This window comes from Lissotriton vulgaris, chromosome 10 (genome assembly GCF_964263255.1).
Source record: "Lissotriton vulgaris chromosome 10, aLisVul1.2, whole genome shotgun sequence".
Classification (NCBI taxonomy): Eukaryota; Metazoa; Chordata; class Amphibia; order Caudata; family Salamandridae; genus Lissotriton; species Lissotriton vulgaris.
Window position 1 is genome coordinate 778,239,220 of NC_141698.1, and position 19,110 is coordinate 778,258,329.

The window sequence follows — 19,110 nt, forward strand, 5'->3', positions numbered from 1 at the left end:
AGGGTCAGGGGTGCTCCTCTTTTGGAAGGGAGCAAGGGCCAGTCTGGAGCAACCAGACCAGCAGCAAAGTTGTCGGTGTTCGTCGTCTATGAGGTCACTAGCCAGACGGCAAGTGACCAGACAACGCGTCGAGCAGCAAACAGGCAGAAGGGCCCCACGCAGATCTCGTGGATGCTGGAGGGCTGATCTTCGATGCAGGAGCTACTCGGGGTCGGGAATTCTCAGTCCCCAAAGCACCTGGACTAGGATACCTCAGAAGTCGTGCTGGAGCGAAGTGCTGCTTCTTTCAAGATGGCCGGTCCCACGTGGAGAGTTGGAGAGGTCTGGGATTCCGGGTCTCGTCGGGCTCTGAAGTCTGGATCCGTGCAGGAAGACGACAAAGGGAAGCCGCTGTACGCTGATGGTGCCTGCTGGTGCAGGGTGGACACTCCTTGCCCACAAGGGAGATTCCTTCTGTCTTCTGTGGAGCAGAACGTCGAGGTCCAGAGTTTCTTCTTGTGAAGTTGATCAGGATAATCTAATTTGGAATGGGACCAGCTCCTACCTTTATCCAGCTAAAGGTGGGCTGCACTACGACTAGGTCCCTCCTCTGGGTGGGACCAGGAAGGGGGGTGGTTACACCCCCTTTCCTTTGTCCGGTCTTGCGCCAGCTCTGGGGCTGGAGTGCCCCAGGAACTGGTTCTGACCGGTTTATGCACAGGACACCTTGTGTGCCCCAGGCATGTCTCATTCCTTTCAGCCCTGGCCTACCTAATACACAAAATCCTTTCTGGGGTGGTGCTAGCACCTCCCAAGGCATGAAACCCTTTGTCCGAGCCTCCCTCGCTGGAAGGACTCCCAGCAGCAGGAGGTCAGACTTGTGTCTGTGGTGGCAGCATCCATTTTGTGATGCTGAGGCTCGAGTTAACTTTAACCGGGGTTCACAGTTACATACATGTCGTGTCCCTCTAGAAGGGTGGAATGCTACCCCCGTCGCCAGAATTGGTGAGGGGGTAGTATTCAAATTCGTATGACACCTTACTCGACATGTTTTGATAATGCTATACCAAAGATAGGGCCCGATTCACAGAATGAACTTAAGACTCAATCCTAAACTTACTACTATTTTGGTACTCACAGAATGCACTTACTACTTTTGGCATTCACAGAATGAACTTAAGAATCAATACTAAACTTACTACTATTTTGGTATTCACAGAATGCACTTACTACTTTTGGTATTCACAGAAGTTAGGATTTTGTCTTAAGTGTGTCTTAAGACAAACTTAAGACAGACGTAAGACAGACTTAAGTTAGGATTTTGTCTTAAGTCTGTCTTAAGTCTGTCTTAAGTCTGTCTTAAGTTTGTCTTAAGACTGTCTTAAGTCTGTCTTAAGTTTGTCTTAAGACAAACTTAAGACAAAAACCTAACTTCTGTGAATACCAAAAGTAGTACGTTCATTCTGTGAATGCCAAAAGTAGTAAGTTCATTCTGTGAATCGGGCCCATAGCATTTGACCGCGAGGTTCATAATGCACTTAAGAGTATATGGTATAGCGTTATCATGGAACAGCTATTAGGACTTGGTTCCGCAAGCTGCAAACGGGCTCAGCTCATGCCAGAGCACCATCTCACATAATTCAAAGCACTCTGCCTTCAGGATTGATAAGGCCTGCCATAGGAGTGACTGATAGGAATGCATGTGTCCATTTTAGGGTTAGATATAGAGATACTATACCTAAAGCAAAGGGTGATTACACCACCTTGCCCCAGCTGTCGTGCAGCCAGTTGTGTCAGATTTGGATGGCCAGCCAGGGGTGGCATAATACATGCTGCAGCCCCTGGTAGGCCCTGGGTACCAATTGGTAAATGCACCTAAGGTACATGCTTGTCAATTTAGAGAGAGAACAGCTAGGCTGTGGGTCTGATTAGCAGGCCCACAGCCAGGGAAAGTCGTAAACCAGTGAAGCAAAAAGCAAAAAATCGGGGGTGACCATAGGATTGCAGACCCTACTCTCCTACAATACCCATCAGTCTACTTGCAGCATCGTACATCAAATCGCCATAGTTTTCATCGTCCCTGCGAGGTAACAACTCACAGCATTTTATTGAAACATCACACAAATAGCGTTACCTATGCTCTCTACTCAGCCTGTCTGACCAGCAGGTATGTGGTAAAAAGACTCCATATATCCTTTGAATGCGAGGCCCGGGGAAGTTCTTTGGCAAAGCACATACTCTGGTCACAGCAATATGCCATATCTCTTAACCAGTGGCCGTGCATTGGGGTCACCCCTCCAGTGGATGGACATCCTCCTCTTCGCTAGTAATAATGCTATAGCCACCAGTATACGATTGGATGGCTGCATACCTTTGATCGGGCCGAACAGACAAGTTTGAGGCGTGCATTTCACCCTCTCCAGGACCCCCTCAGAGTCTTGTCACCCGTTCCCAATAGGAATGTATCCTTGGGCACTCCCACGCCAGGTGTATGAAATCTGTGTCAGGTGCCCTACACCGAACACACTCCCGCAATCCAAATGTATACAATTGTACTGGGGTGTAGTACACCTGGTGCAGATATTTGAAATTGATGATTCTAAGGTTGCAGATCGGTGTTAGCTGACCCGTTAGGTCACAGCACAATTTCCAGTCCTCCATGCTGATCTGTGTGCTCAGCGTATTTTTCCACTGAGCTAATGGCTCCTCCAGTTTTGGCTGCCTGACCAACCTCGCCACATTATACAGCCGCGTTATCAAGTGTTTCGGTGCTTCTGTTGTAAGGAGCAGCTGGAGTGCTCCCAGAGTTATTGGTTCAGTAGGGAACTGTGAGTATAGGGCACACAATGCTGCATGGAGAGAAGAGCAACATAGGGTATGGTCAGGGCTTTAATTGGGATGAAAAAACTAGGGGGTCTCAAAGGGGCGTGGTCAGTGTAATTTGGGACGTGACTTAAAACACATAAGCTCAAAATCTGTGCTTAGCATAGTGTGCGCCCGACTGGTATTTTGCTATTTCTGTCATTGCATCCAAATATATGATACAACAAGTAACATTATACCTACAGCAAACCATGACTATTGGCTTTGTCAATGGTTGGTTGTTGCACAAGATAAATAAGTAGCAACTATTGCTTGTTTTATATAATATTGAAAAAAGCTTCCACTAAAAGCCCTGGTGACACCACAACAATTTTGCTGCTCCTGCGTTTCAAAAAGAGAAGGGAAATCCAGAGGGAAAATGACTCTTTAACCCGTTGCGTGCTAATGACGATCTCAGCTCGTCATGAGGCATAGTTGAGCTGGGGGCGCGGCTTAGGCACCATCGGGTATGGACGCGTGAGCTAAGAGCTCTGTGTCGGCCTCCCGATTTCTCCTGAACAACAGACCTCCCTGATGGTGCAGGCAGCCCTGGGGTGAGCCCCCGAAGACTGGGAGGTGCCAGCACGCACTTCGAGCCTCGGCCCGGGCCCCGGGGGCCGCCCGCTTGGTGATCGCGGCTGGTCCCCCTAGAGGAGCCCTACCATCTTGCTTCTGGCCTACTGGGAACCCGACATCCCCGGACTTGCGTGGACTACCATCCGCCGATGGTGACGAGGGACCCGGCAGAGGCGAGACCCAGCGCCGCGGTGGGGCGTGAGTGCTGACCGCGCCGCGAACACATCGGCGGCTGAGGAATAAGGACCGCTATACTGGCCCCGGAGGTGCCTGAATGACTGTGGGCGACCGGCTGTGACAGGGGGAGCCACGATCTCTGGAGAGGCCTGGCAGTCCCCGTGGCGGCGGCAGAGTCCGGCGGCGATACTGAATATGCCATAGATGCCCCCGGGGAGCGACCGCAGGGCGGTACCAGTGGCGGCCCCTCTGGGGTTGATGGTGGGGCGGAGCGGGCTCGCCCCCACGGGTCGGCTGAGGACTACAGTGACCAGGAGGAGCGGCGGCGAGGATCCTTCGCCTGTGCTGGCAGCTTGGGGAACCTGCACTGAGGTACCACCCCGCCGTGCTGCCGCCTCCGCGTTCTGGAGCAGGGGAGAGCATGAACCGCTGGAGGAGGAGACATTGTGAGGACGCCTCCGTGGGTGCTGCGCCCCCTCGCCCTGTGCTCCGGGATACTTGGGGGCTGGTGCATTAAGGACAACCCAGCAGGGAAAGGCCAGCTGTATCCCGGGCCTGTAGTGAGCGGACTGCGTCGCATATGGCTTGGCGGCTGGGGCCGCCGCGGATCCACCAGTGAGCGCCTCCCCCTGACGGAGACGAGGACGGTCGTAGTGGGCAATCTGCCGGTGCTGCGGAGTGCGGCTACCCTGTGGTGGAACTGACAATGGGGCTAGGTGAAGTTGTGCCCGTATCAGGTGGTGGCTGGTGCCCCTGCTCCCAACTCGCAGACGTTGACCAGAGCACTTGGTGTGCATTTTACACTTCCCGGAGACCGCGGCTGGAGGAGAGTAGCCCTGGCCTTTTGAGCTGGACCTCTGTCCTGGAGATTGGGCCATGGGAAAGCTGCGGCGAGTCCCGGGGGCGTCACAGACTGTCCAAGTTGAGGACCCACCTGAGACTCAGGACGAGGGCCCGGCTTGTGATCCGGCTGCGGGGCTGCAGCAGCAGCAAATGGAACGGATCCTCAAGGTCATATCGGACACGAAGGAGGCGCTAAGGCAGGACATTGTGCAGGTGTCACTGAACCTTGGATTGTTGCGGGCGGACCATGGAAAGCTGGCGGACCGCATCAAGAGCACAGAACTGGCTCTGGAGACACTAGGGCCCGGCCCAGAAGGCGACGGAGACGTCCTTGGATGACCTATCGAGCAGAGTGCAACTGCTGGAGAAGAGGGCCGAAGACGCAGAAGGGCGTAATAGACGCAACAACGTCCGGGTGGTGGGCCTGCCCGAAAAAATCGAAGGGGACAACTTGGTAGATTACCTGGAACGGTGGCTGCGGGATGTGGTTGCCCCGGAAGGCCTGTCGCAATTCTACATGCTGGAGAGGGCCCATTGTGTGCCGGCCCGCCCGCCGGCCCTGGGCCGTCCTCCCAGGCCAGTGGTCGAGCGCCTGCTACACTTCAGGGACCGTGACCTCATCTTACAGAATGCCCGGACCTCTGGCCCATATAGGGTTGACAATGCTTCGGTCTCCCTTTACCCTGATTACTCTCAAGAGGTCCACGGGAGCCGCTTTTCCTTCATGTCGATCAAGAGGGCGCTTCGCGATGAGGGCATACAATATGCTCTGTTCTTCCCGGCGCGCTTGAAGGTGATGGTGGACGGAACTGCTACCTTCTTTGACGCGCCTGACGACGCATGGCACTGGCTCGAGCAGTACCGTGCGGGTAAGGACGGCCCTGGACAGCAGAATTCGGAGGCCGAGACTCAGCCAAAGCCTCATAGGGGCCATCGCAGCAGGAAACGTGTAGTGAACAGGCAGTCACAGTCGACTTCCCGGACGGAGCTGGAGAGACAAGCAGCGTTGCAAGCGGTCACTATTATTTCGGGAGCGGCGGCTGCAGTTTCGATGGCAGACTCAGGGTCCCAGCATGGATTGGCGGAGGTGGGGTCAGAGGGTTCTGAGGAGGACGATGGACATCTGCCTCAGGTCACTCCAGGGACTGCTGATGGCCTGATGGACGAGTGACGCTGCATGGCCGAGGCCTCTGTACAGTAAGGGGAGGTGCACTGAACATTGTCTTGTGTCATTGGGGGGGGGGGGTGGATATGGCGCAACTGGAGATGATGGGGGGCTTGATTCCTTGCGGAGGCGGGGGGGCCCGGGGGGGGGGGGAAGGATATTGGATATGCTGCTTTCTGACTTTTTTGTTTGATTGCTGAATATTGCCTTTTTGATGTTTGAATTTTGCCTGGGGGGCTCCCCTGGGGTGGACCACTGTTGGGTGGAGGGGTGTTCAGCACGTGAGGCTCGACCGGTGAGCTGGATAGGTGAGACTGTGGCCCGACCCATATAGCTGTTAGGTCACCCCCTCTAACTCACACCTATTGTGAGACTCTGGTAGCTACCAGAGTGTTTACCTTCTTAGGGTTGTGTTTAGATGGGTACCTATAGTTTAGAGCCTGTTCTGGGGAAGGATGGGAGGGGGGTTTGTTGGGGAAGTTTTGCAATGGGGGGTTGTCAGTGTGCCCACTAGGCTGTCTTGGGTTTTGTTCTGCGTTATACTCTCTAATGGCGAACCGACTTGAATTAAAATGTGTCTCTTGGAATGTGCGAGGGCTGAACTCCATGAGAAAACGTTACAAAGTACATGCTTACTTAGTCCGCAGGGGGATCCAGGTGGCTTTTTTTCAGGAGACACACATTGACCAGACTGAAGGGCGGGCGCTGCGAGGAGATGGAGAGGTCAGCTATTCTACACCACTTACTCTGAATTCGCCAGGGGGCCCTCATTTGGGTGCGGTCGGGGGTTCCCTTCCAATCCATGAACACGATTGTAGACCCGGAACAGAGGTTTGTGTTGGTGCTCGGCCGCTTGGATGGCAGGGATGTGACACTTTGCAGCGTATATGCCCCAAACTCCGAACACGCCGCTTTCTTTGCGCGCCTTTCTGGGAGGCTAGCGTCCTTTTTAGTTGGTACGGTGTTCTTGGGAGGGGACTTCATTTCCGTCACTGATGTAGAGCTGGATCGCTCCCACCCACCACTGGCTCAGTCAGCGGTGCGCAGAATAGCTAGAGTGAGAAGGGACTGGCAGGAAGCATGGGGCTTTGTGGATGCCTGGCGGGCGCACCACCCCACGGATAGGGACTATTAGTTTTATTCGATACCGCACGGCCTACATGTGAGGCTCAATGGCATTTTGTGCACCCCAGGAGCCCTGGAGATCACGCATCATAGCGAGTATCTAGCCAGGACGCTTTCAGACCACAACCCCTGTCTGATAACTGTCCTCTGGTCACGGAAGAGACTAGTGATCCCGACGTGGCGTCTGAACCCGGTGACGCTGGAGGACCCCAAGTTCCGAACAGAGCTCGGGGATGGTGTGGAACGCTATTTTGCAGAAAACTCAGGGACGGCGACGAGTCGAGCTCACGAGTAGGATGCATTTAATGCAGCGGTGCGGGGGATATGCATCTTGTCTATTGCCGGGACACGTAAGTCGTTGCTAAAGGATATAGACCGGGTAGAGGCCCATCTGCGTCAGGAGGAAATAGATCATCACGCGTCCGGGAGTGCTCAGGAGAGGGTGTCGGTGGCGCGGGAGGATGTGGCCGTCCAGTTAGAGCGGCTCCGATGCTATGATTACAAGGAGTACATGGTACGTGCGCATGCTGAAAGGGACAAGGTAGGGTCGTTGTTGGCCTGGTTGGCACATCCGGCTGTCCGGGGATCCCCAATAGTATCACTGACCACACCTGCTGGAGACCTGGTCTATTCGCTGAAAGAGGTAAACGACCAATTTCTGGATTACTACACACTCCTGTATCGGAGCAAGATGGGGGACCTGCCCGATGACCTGGACGACTATCTAGCAGCCGCAGGGCTGCCTCAGTTGGCCTCTCGAGCAGGGCATCAAACTAGGCGAAGCAATCTCATTGGGAGAAATTAGGGCGGCGGTTAAACATATGGCCAGGAGGAAAACGCCTGGGGCGGATGGATTTCTGGTGGAATTCTTTGCGGCGTACATTGATATCCTGGCGCCCCACTTGCAGTCGGTATACAGAGAGGCGTGGGAATCGGGTAGGTTGCCGATCACCACGAGAGAAGCGATCATAGTGCCGCTGTTGAAGAAAGGAGGGCTCCCCACCTCTAGGACAGCGTACCAACCACTTTCGATGCTCACGGTTGATTATAAGATCCTTAGCAAGATTTTGGCCACGCGACTCCTGGGCCACATGACCACCCTGGTGCATCCGGACCAATCGGGGTTTATCCCCACTAGAAACACCGCGACGTGTATACGTCGGTTGATACGGATCATGGGGGAAAGGGAGGAGGGAACAGCCGAGGCCGTAGTACTGTCAGTGGATATCGAAAAGGCGTTCGATAGCGTGGAGTGGCCGTATTTGTTTCGGGTGTTGAAGGGCTTTGACCTAGGAGATCAGTTTGTACGTTGGACCAGATTGCTGTTCCTTGTCCCCACTGCTATTTGCGCTAGCAATTGAACCATTAGCGGCGCTTGCCCGACAGGGGCAATTATACGAGGGTGTTTTGATGCGTGAGGAGCTTCACCACATATCCCTGTACGCGGATTACCTCCTCCTATATCTGGCTGATGCAGAGGATTCCCTGCAGGGTGATAGAGCCCTGCTTCGGGATTTCGGTCGCTTGTCAGGTTTATTGGTGAACTGGACGAAGACCTGCCTGTTTCCCTTGTCCCCGGAGGGTCAGCCGCCTCTGGAGCTTGAGGGCCTGAGGTGGGAGCCTGATTGCCTGCCGTATCTGGGGGTCCGCATATTTCATGCCCCCATTGACCTCTTTGAGGGGAATGTAGGTGGCGCGCTGCTGCGGGGGCTCAAGGGCTGCATGGCGTTTTGGTGGACTCTCCCACTCTCGGTGGCAGGGCGCATAGCCCTTTTGAAGATGGTGGCACTCCAAGGGCTGCTTTACTTCTTTCGTACGTTGCCGGTCTGGATACCGGTCTCCTTTTTTAAGACGCTCCAAGCGCTGATGACAGGGTTCATTTGGGGATCCGGTAGACGGCGGGTAGCACTAGCCACTCTAATGAGGCCGAGAGAGGACGGGGCTGGCAGCCCCAGACTTTGAGTGGTACTACCTGGCGGCGCAGTTGCAGTGGCTCACACAGGCTGTGGCCCGCGAATTCAGGGGTCCGGACCGATGGCAGGGCAGGGTTATTCCTCGCCATGTGTTGTCTTTCATTGTGCTCCTGCAGAGGATCAGGCTCGACCAGCTCACCCTCGAGGAGCGCACTCTTCGGATGTGCTGGACACGCAGCCAGAAACGAGCGGGTTTTGTAACCCCGTATGCGCCGGAAATCCCTTTGGGAATGTGCACGGCCCTCCCTCATGGTGGAGACTGGTCGGCGTTGGCTGGCTGGGAGGAGTGTGGGATCCACATGATTTGGGACTTGTACAGGGACTGTGTTTTGTTGCCCTTCCAGGAGTTGCAGAGCGCTTTCGATCTGCCGAGGGGGGATTACTTGTTGCACGCTGCCCTTGTGTCGGGAATCCAGAAACAGTGGAAGATGGGTCTGTCAGAACCCCCTACTTCGTTGGGGTGCCAATACGTCACTATGGCGGCGGGCACATTCAAGGCTATTACTTGCCTGTATAGGCGGCTGTCCACGGAGAGGCTTTCGACCTTAGACAAGTTGAAGGGTAAATGGGAGGATGATCTTGGTAGGGTTATCCACGAGACGACGTGGCCACAGCTGTTGCGACGATCTTGGAAGGGCACGCGCAACGCCAGGTTTCAACTGGTCTAATTTTATACTTTACATAGGGCCTATTTAACCCTGGTCAAGATACTGAAATATTTTGGAGGGACCCAATCGCTGTGCCCTAGGTGCAATACAGAAAGTGCTGATTTTGGGAATATGTTCTAGAGCTGTGTGGGCTTAGGCACATACTGAGCAGATGTGGTGGAGTGCCTGAACCTAGTGACAGGGCGCGAACTGGAGGCGGAGATGGGAACTTGCCTCCTGCTTTGGTTCCTGCATACCCACAGCACCAAAATTACTAGCATATTTTATGATTTGGGACTGATAATGGGGAAAAGGGAGCTTACTATGCACTGGAAGGTGAGAGCAGGTCCTAGCTTCCGCAGATGGAAGGCGGGTTTCTTGAGCTGGGCGGGAAGTGAAGGGACGTTTCGTCTACAACTGGCCAAGCGTTCCTCCAATGACAAAGCACTGGAGGCAGCAACGGCGTGGGGAGCATTGGTGGCGGAGTTCCAATCCCCGGTAGAACTGGATGAAGGGGAGGGGGACCAGGCAGATGTAGACCAGAATGCGGAAAACAAGGTGGGGGTCCCGGGGAATGCTGAGGGGAATGATTTGGATGGGGACGCTTAAGCACAATATAGGAGGAATCAGTTCCTACACGACACGTTGTGATATACCGCATGACTGAGACAGAGGCCGGGTGTACGCATGAGTAATCTGATGGAATCTGCTGTTATTTGAGTTCATTTACAATATTGTCTGTCGTGGATGTATGTTAATTTTCTCAATTGTAAAAATATGAAGGAGAAACCCTTTCAGAGAAAAGGGATGGGGTTATTAGGCACTCTAAGAAAAACAACAGTTCCCTTTTCTTAAATGTTCTAGGGGTATAAGCCCCTCTCAAAACTTTTTACCACCCATATCAAGGATAAACCGTATGTTGTAACCAGAGTTGCATCAAGATTGACAAATTTACAAATCCAACAGTTATGTGTAAACAAAAAAGTTTTTTTATAAAGACAAAAAAAGGGGTTTTTCCTAATCTATGTTCCCTCAGACCAAAACCATGTAGCAGAGTATATTCATAGTTTTCTCCACACCACTACGTTAATAGCAATATGCATGTACACAGGAGAGTTTGGTTAAAAACAATTTCTTTATTTGATCAAGATACTGACCATGTCAATTTGAAAACACAATCTATCACATTTATTCAATCATCATAATTTCAAATTAAAAGATAAAAAAAACCATGAAAAAGTGTCGACGCGGCGTTTCGGTGATGTGGTTTTTCACCTTCTTCAGGACAAAGATTTTCAAATTTAAAATCACTATAGAATTAAAAATACAAAAATTACAGTTACTTTTCTGTTATGATACAAACAGGCATATATTAAAAACATAGTTTAACAACATTTTCCTACAAACATGGTGCAGTATTCCCTGTGTCATTCTCTGTTATTCACATTAGATGTATTGTTTCATTTACATGAGCATATTAGAGTCAACTTCAAACAAAGTTGTTAGTTCTGAACTAACATTAATTCAATGGTCTGGGAGACACTTACATTCTAAGGGCCGATATCCCTACATCATAAACATATTACAATATCTAGAATATTTGAAAATCTTGCAACCTGTTACGGTGTTACCTTGTGTGGTATCCCTCTAATGTACACTCATTATTGCTCGATAAACAACTCTAAAAGATGTTTCTTAAAAACAGTAAAGACCCCATATTAATTGGGTTTTTATTGACTGAAGGGAATGCTGTTTGTATCTGTAGACCCTGCATCTTCCCTGAGGCTGTAGAGGGTTCATTTATCCCCTAGAGCTGAAAGTTATTATACCTACCTATTTTGTAGTTCAGTGGATCGCTTTTATCAATTGGCGATATCCGTAGTTCTTTAAAATAAATTCTGGTTCTGCAATTGAAACATAAAATGTCATGTACTTTTCTATTTTACCAAAAAGGTAATTTATTGATCACTATTTATAGCTACCTTATTCCTATATCTTTCAGGCGGGGTGACGTCTAGATTTATTGTACCCCTTCGGATTCTTTACATCAGCTAGTCATACTCTCTGTGTAGAGAAAGGATATTATTGTTTTATAAAATCCTATTTGTTTTAATTTGTTTGCGGTTCTATCAACAAACTATTTAAGTGAACCTCATAACACTTAATTCGTTTTTAGATTTTAGATTCCTCATCTAGAAAACCCTTTCACAGTCTATAACTCCCTAATTTCTCTAGGTAACCATTACAGATACTACATTTTGCACGTGGCGAGTTTTATTTACCTGGATCATTCTTTTAGGATCCTGGAATAGACGATCGTTATAGTTTTCTGCCCAGCCGTGTTATTATGAAATACTCTGCAAATACATTATTATTTTGTGAGGATATATAGCGACTCTGCAGATTACTTTAAATTTATGAAAGAAATATCTTTTCGGGATATTTTACTATCTTACCGTTTATGTATAAGTATCTCTTGTCTCTATGCTCGCACAGTTTATTTGAAGGGCGGCTTTTTCTTTGGACTCAGAACGCTCTTGAGCTGTTATTACACGGAGTTAAAAGAGAAAGAGGAACAGGATTTTAGTCTCAACTCTGAGTTACTTAGGGCAACAGAGTTTCAGAAATGGGCCGTCTCCTTTTTTAAGTAGTCGTTCACCTGTGTGATTTCCGCGGTTCCGTTTGTGAGGCGATCGAGTGTAAATTAATCTAATTCAGTAATAACGTGATATTAAAACGATAACAACACATGGAGGAAACGGATTCGTTTAAGTTTAATTTTAAATAAAGGCAACTAACACACACACCTTTTAGAGCAAATCTGATTACTGTCTTGATTAACAGGCAGCAACTCAAAGATTAGAGAAACATTCAGAGTAAAAAACACTCTACAAGATGTCTGCCAATATAACTAGTATTATGGAGACATGGGTTCAAGTCACGTGATCGGGACTCAATCGGCAAAAAATAATATGTGAGGCGATCGATTGTAAAGTAATCTAACCCAGTAACAATTGGACATGTAAACGATTGCAATATAGGGAGGGAATTTATTCCCTTAACTTTAAATAAAGGCAGCCAATACATACTTCTGATCATGGTTTCAATATATATGCAGTAACTTAAAGATGGCCGCCGCGGCTGTGGTCCACACAAACGGAACCGCGGAAATCACACAGGTGAACGACTTCACCTGTATCCAATTTAGCAATTAGTAAAGGGATAAAAGCAGTCAAAATCAGAACCGAGTTATTCCAGCACGGAAGGACGGTCGTTGCAGGTGCCCACCCGAGACGCAAGTAAAATCGCCATCAAAGTAAGTACGGAACCCCTAATAAACTACTTAAAAAAGGAGACGGCCCATTTCTGAAACTCTGTTGCCCTAAGTAACTCAGAGTTGAGACTAAAATCCTGTTCCTCTTTCTCTTTTAACTCCGTGTAATAACAGCTCAAGAGCGTTCTGAGTCCAAAGAAAAAGCCGCCCTTCAAATAAACTGTGCGAGCATAGAGACAAGAGATACTTATACATAAACGGTAAGATAGTAAAATATCCCGAAAAGATATTTCTTTCATAAATTTAAAGTAATCTGCAGAGTCGCTATATATCCTCACAAAATAATAATGTATTTGCAGAGTATTTCATAATAACACGGCTGGGCAGAAAACTATAACGATCGTCTATTCCAGGATCCTAAAAGAATGATCCAGGTAAATAAAACTCGCCACGTGCAAAATGTAGTATCTGTAATGGTTACCTAGAGAAATTAGGGAGTTATAGACTGTGAAAGGGTTTTCTAGATGAGGAATCTAAAATCTAAAAACGAATTAAGTGTTATGAGGTTCACTTAAATAGTTTGTTGATAGAACCGCAAACAAATTAAAACAAATAGGATTTTATAAAACAATAATATCCTTTCTCTACACAGAGAGTATGACTAGCTGATGTAAAGAATCCGAAGGGGTACAATAAATCTAGACGTCACCCCGCCTGAAAGATATAGGAATAAGGTAGCTATAAATAGTGATCAATAAATTACCTTTTTGGTAAAATAGAAAAGTACATGACATTTTATGTTTCAATTGCAGAACCAGAATTTATTTTAAAGAACTACGGATATCGCCAATTGATAAAAGCGATCCACTGAACTACAAAATAGGTAGGTATAATAACTTTCAGCTCTAGGGGATAAATGAACCCTCTACAGCCTCAGGGAAGATGCAGGGTCTACAGATACAAACAGCATTCCCTTCAGTCAATAAAAACCCAATTAATATGGGGTCTTTACTGTTTTTAAGAAACATCTTTTAGAGTTGTTTATCGAGCAATAATGAGTGTACATTAGAGGGATACCACACAAGGTAACACCGTAACAGGTTGCAAGATTTTCAAATATTCTAGATATTGTAATATGTTTATGATGTAGGGATATCGGCCCTTAGAATGTAAGTGTCTCCCAGACCATTGAATTAATGTTAGTTCAGAACTAACAACTTTGTTTGAAGTTGACTCTAATATGCTCATGTAAATGAAACAATACATCTAATGTGAATAACAGAGAATGACACAGGGAATACTGCACCATGTTTGTAGGAAAATGTTGTTAAACTATGTTTTTAATATATGCCTGTTTGTATCATAACAGAAAAGTAACTGTAATTTTTGTATTTTTAATTCTATAGTGATTTTAAATTTGAAAATCTTTGTCCTGAAGAAGGTGAAAAACCACATCACCGAAACGCCGCGTCGACACTTTTTCATGGTTTTTTTTATCTTTTAATTTGAAATTATGATGATTGAATAAATGTGATAGATTGTGTTTTTAAATTGACATGGTCAGTATCTTGATCAAATAAAGAAATTGTTTTTAACCAAACTCTCCTGTGTACATGCATATTGCTATTAACGTAGTGGTGTGGAGAAAACTATGAATATACTCTGCTACATGGTTTTGGTCTGAGGGAACATAGATTAGGAAAAACCCCTTTTTTTGTCTTTATAAAAAAACTTTTTTGTTTACACATAACTGTTGGATTTGTAAATTTGTCAATCTTGATGCAACTCTGGTTACAACATACGGTTTATCCTTGATATGGGTGGTAAAAAGTTTTGAGAGGGGCTTATACCCCTAGAACATTTAAGAAAAGGGAACTGTTGTTTTTCTTAGAGTGTTAATTTTCTCAATGCACAGGGAACTATGTACCTAATTGTTGGATAGTGGACGCGGGCACACTGACAGGAGGAGGTGGGGGTGGAGAGGGAAGTGGGTGGGGGAGATAGGGGGTGCATGCTGTGAACCGGGTTATCCTGTATAATACGTCAAGTGCTGGGTTGTCCGTCAGATAATTGGGCCCGCATTTCTGCTTTGATGACATGTTGGTTTCAAAATCAATAAAAATTCTTAAAAAAAAACAAAATGAGGCATGGTTGAGCCGCACTCATGACGAGCTGGAACGTTCGCACGCGGGAATAATTTCCCCGCTGTGCTGAACGTTCGAAAAACGGGTGTGGCAGTGACAAGCTCAGCTCGTCATGAGTGCAGCTCCGCTGTGCCTCATGATGAACTGAGCTTGTCACCAGCACGGTGGCGCTGCGCGCGGCCCCCCTTCCCCCCGCACAGGAGGTGAAAAACACCGCAGGGAAGGGGTTAAAGGATTTCCCTTCCCCTACAAGCTCACCTGGCATGACGTCATGCAATAACTTCTCCACTAGTGAGAAGTGAGCAGTGACAGCAGCGCACATCATGTGCCTGCTGTCACTGCAGTCCGGAAAAAAAATGACTGCAGTGACAGCAGGCACAAAATATAGCCCGAAATAGACCCGTTTGGAGGCCCCCCTTTTAAAAAAATGCCGGTGCTCACACCCGGTGAGCCGGTCGGTTCTAGGATTTGCGAGGCCCTGGGCCAAAAGGGGATGTGCGAATCCCTTCTAATTTACATAAGTGACCCCTTGCATGGAGAAAATTCAGAGACACTAGGGAAGACCCATAGTCCAGCATTTTATCGCCCCACAGTTTTAACTTTCAGGCCACAAGCAATTCTCACACCTTCAACCTGATAGTTGTGAGAATTGCTTGTGGGCTAAAAGTTAAAACTATGGAGGTGCTAAAATGCTGGAAAATGGGTCTCCTGCTGTGTCTCTGAATGGTCTCCTTGCAATTGGGACAAGAGGAAGCATCTCCCTCCCCTAGGCCTCCAGACTCCATCCCTGAGAGGCCTGGGGAGGGGGCCCCCTCCCATGGACCCTAATTGCAAGGAGACACGTTTCTATTAGTATTTCGAAAGGGAAAAAACAGGACATACCACCAGTGCGGGCCCCATGCTGGTGGGCTGAATGGGAGGCTCTGTGCGGCTGCCCACGCTGCCCATGCCTAGTGCCGGCCCTGCGGTGATTCCCAGCCCACTTAAAGCCCTGGGGATAGTGTTATCTTTATGGAGGTCAGAAGGTATGAAATTACCTTCTTGATATGCATCCCCCAATGTACGAAGCCGCGCAGCGCCGCCCGCAAGATAGCTAGTAAACCAGGCTCACTTGCGATCGAAATCTCTGAGTGATGTTTAAGCCGCAGGTCTATCTGTGCTCCGTGTCCTAAAGTACACGTACTGTGTTAATCTCGCCTCGCGAGAAATTCCTGCAGGTGTTTGAAATCATGGCCTTGAGGAGGACGGGGTATACTGCACCACTTTCCACAGCTATGTGTTGGATATATTTCGGCTGGATATGCAGGTAATGGGCAAAGTGCTCCTGCGCACATAAGTAATGTAACTGTAAATCGGGGGCTACGAACCCACCTTGGCCATATGGTAGTGTTAATATGCCCCATTTGATTCTGGGTTGCTTTCCCACCCAAGCCAACTTAATTAATAATGAGCGCAATGTATTAAAAAAGGCATGTGCTAAGCCTATTGGAATATTCGTGAACAATTTGAAAAAATTAAGAGAGCGCCGCCATTTTTATCAGTGCTGTTCTCTCAGCGAAAGATAGCGGGAGTCGAATACATCCCGACACCTGATCCTCCAGTGGCGAGATCGTTTTGCCATTATTATATTGTATGACCAATTTGAGATCTCTATAAGATACTTAATAGGATCTTCACACCACTCCAGAGGATATTCCAGCATGTGGGGTACCATGTCCCTTATTAGAGGAAGTATTACAGACTTGGATCAATTTAATCCCAGCCGGAGTACCATTCAAAATGTAGATATTTCTGTATAGGATGTTCCAAATATACCTTGGGATCCCTGAAATAAAGCACCATATTGACAGCATATAATGATATAGCTAATGGGAGCTGAGGAAAGTGCAACACTGTGTCTGTGTGCCGCTGTTGCGGCATACAAGTCAAGTCAAGTCTTGCTTTATTCGTGATAAAACACATAAAAGCATTTTCATACATAGAAATCCATTAAAAAAAACTTGATTTGTGCTCCTTAAAAATAGTACTATAAACTTTTAAAAATACATCAGTTGAATCATAGGTTTAAAAATGTAAAAATATAGAAAACTAAAAATGCAGATGTTTTTATAGCACATTATTTACAATAGTCTGCTTATAAGTTTTTGTCTAATGGACCATGACCATCCCACGTATACATGTTAGGGGCTCCAGTGCTATCGCGAACAACAGAGGTGACAGTGGGCATCCCTGTTGTGTGCCTCGAAAAATCGGAAGCGTCTGTGATGTGTGCTCATTCACACGTACCCCAGCAACAGGGTCACTGTACAATAATTTAAACCAGCGTGTAAATGTGTAAATGTCTGTGGGACTCCCATGCGATGTAACACCGTAAACATAAATTGCCCCTGCACTGGATCAAAAGCCTTAGTGGGAACCAGTAAAACCACTGCAGCAGGGAACGCTGTTTCCAATTGGTGCAGCACCGCGAACAGAGTTCGTAGTAGATTGTCAGTAAAAATCCTGATTGGTCCAATAGAACCATGGTGGGTAATGGAAGACAAAGCCGAGTGGCCAAGGCCTTAGCCAGAATCATAGAATCTGTATTTATGAGGGACAGTGGCCAATATGATTCACACTTTTATGGGGGTTTATCAGGCTTGAAGAGTGTGACTATAAGGGCTTCCTGAAGCATTGAGGGTAAGCAGTGGTGCTGCTAGGCCTCTGAGTACATGGGGTGCAAATGTGGAGCTTGCAAAGTCATATATTCTTTGTAGAACTCACCGGGTAGCCCATAGCTCCCAGTGGCCTTTCCATTAGGCAGAGAGGAAATAGCCTTCTTTATTTCCTCTATAGTGAGCTGCTGTGCGAAGCATTCTCGATGACCCTGAGAAAGTCAGACCATGGCGATGTCCTCAAGGTAGGTCGCCATTTCCGGCTCCGACGCAAATCTATGATCAGCATACATGTGCACGTAGTATTCTACACAGGCATGCAAGATGCCCCGTGCAACATGTTTTGAGGTGCTTTCTCCAGAAATTATCTCAACTATATGTGATCGTGACCAAGGTTCTGCTATTTCACTGGCCAAAGTACGGCCCAGCCTACCCCCTTCACTATAGACTCGGGCTTTCCACTATCGTGACATACGCTGCACCTTCTGCTCCGCCATCTCATTATATTTGGTAACCTTCTCCTGAATCTCCACCAGTATGGTCTCCCTGGGAGTGGATTCATAAGACCTTTCCAACTCCCACAAGGCAGATTCCATGTGTTTGAGGCAAGCACAAATAGATTTAAGGACCCCCACTTGAAGGCATATACAGGCGCCTCATATTGTCACCTTGAACGCTTCCCATGCCGTTGCACTACTCTGCACAGGTACCACATTGCTATGGAAGTAATCTACTATAGCTGTCCTTACTCACTCTCTAAAATCCTGATCCAACAGGGAAGACACTTGAAGTCTTTACTGAAACTGTGGTGTTGTGCGTGTGGGAACCGTCACAGTCAGCAACACCAGGGGGTGAACAGATAGTGTTTTGGGCAAATGCTATGCATTGACCTCCTTTGTAACTAGCCTTTAGTCCAGCTGGGACCAGGAAATATGAATATAGGAATGATGAGTACCCTCTTTGCCTTTCGGGTTTATTAGCCTCCAAATATCAATAAGACCAAATTCCTGCCTCCCCCCGCAGTATCGCAGCCGTGCACTTGTCAGCCCCACCAACCCCAGAGAAGTGATCTTCCTTAGAGACCAGTGGGGTGTTGGAAGGAATCCATGCCCAAAATTACTTCAGAGGATGGTAGTGCTTGTAATCGGGACCAGAGTGACACAAAAAACACTGGATTATCTGTATTAGATCCTAATACATTAACGATAGTGACCACAGTGCCATATATTTTACCCTGCACGATCACATACCTACCCTGGTCATCTGTTTCAGAGTGAGTAAGTTCAAAAGGTACTTTTTTAATGAGGTTCATTACCCCCTCTTGAGTATGAAGAGTAGGAGTAAGCTATCTTCATCCCAGCCCATCTCATAGACACTGCCTTCTCTGAGTGTTGTGTAAGATGCGTTTTGTGTAGTGCCACTTGTATGCCCTGATGATCGAAATATGCCTCACCTCTCTTGTTTTTTTTTATTTATTATTAAGGCCCAAACGTTCCACGTGACCCAGGAGATATGTCCTTTAGACCGGGCACCCGCTGTGGTGCCCGGTCTATTTGTAGGTAACATATAATAACATAGTTTGCATTAACTCAGCTGCGATAATGATGTATGTACTGTAATCGTTTTGCTTCATGGCTGAACAGTAATGTACCCCTAATCTTCAATTCACCCAACTCAGCATGCCAATCATG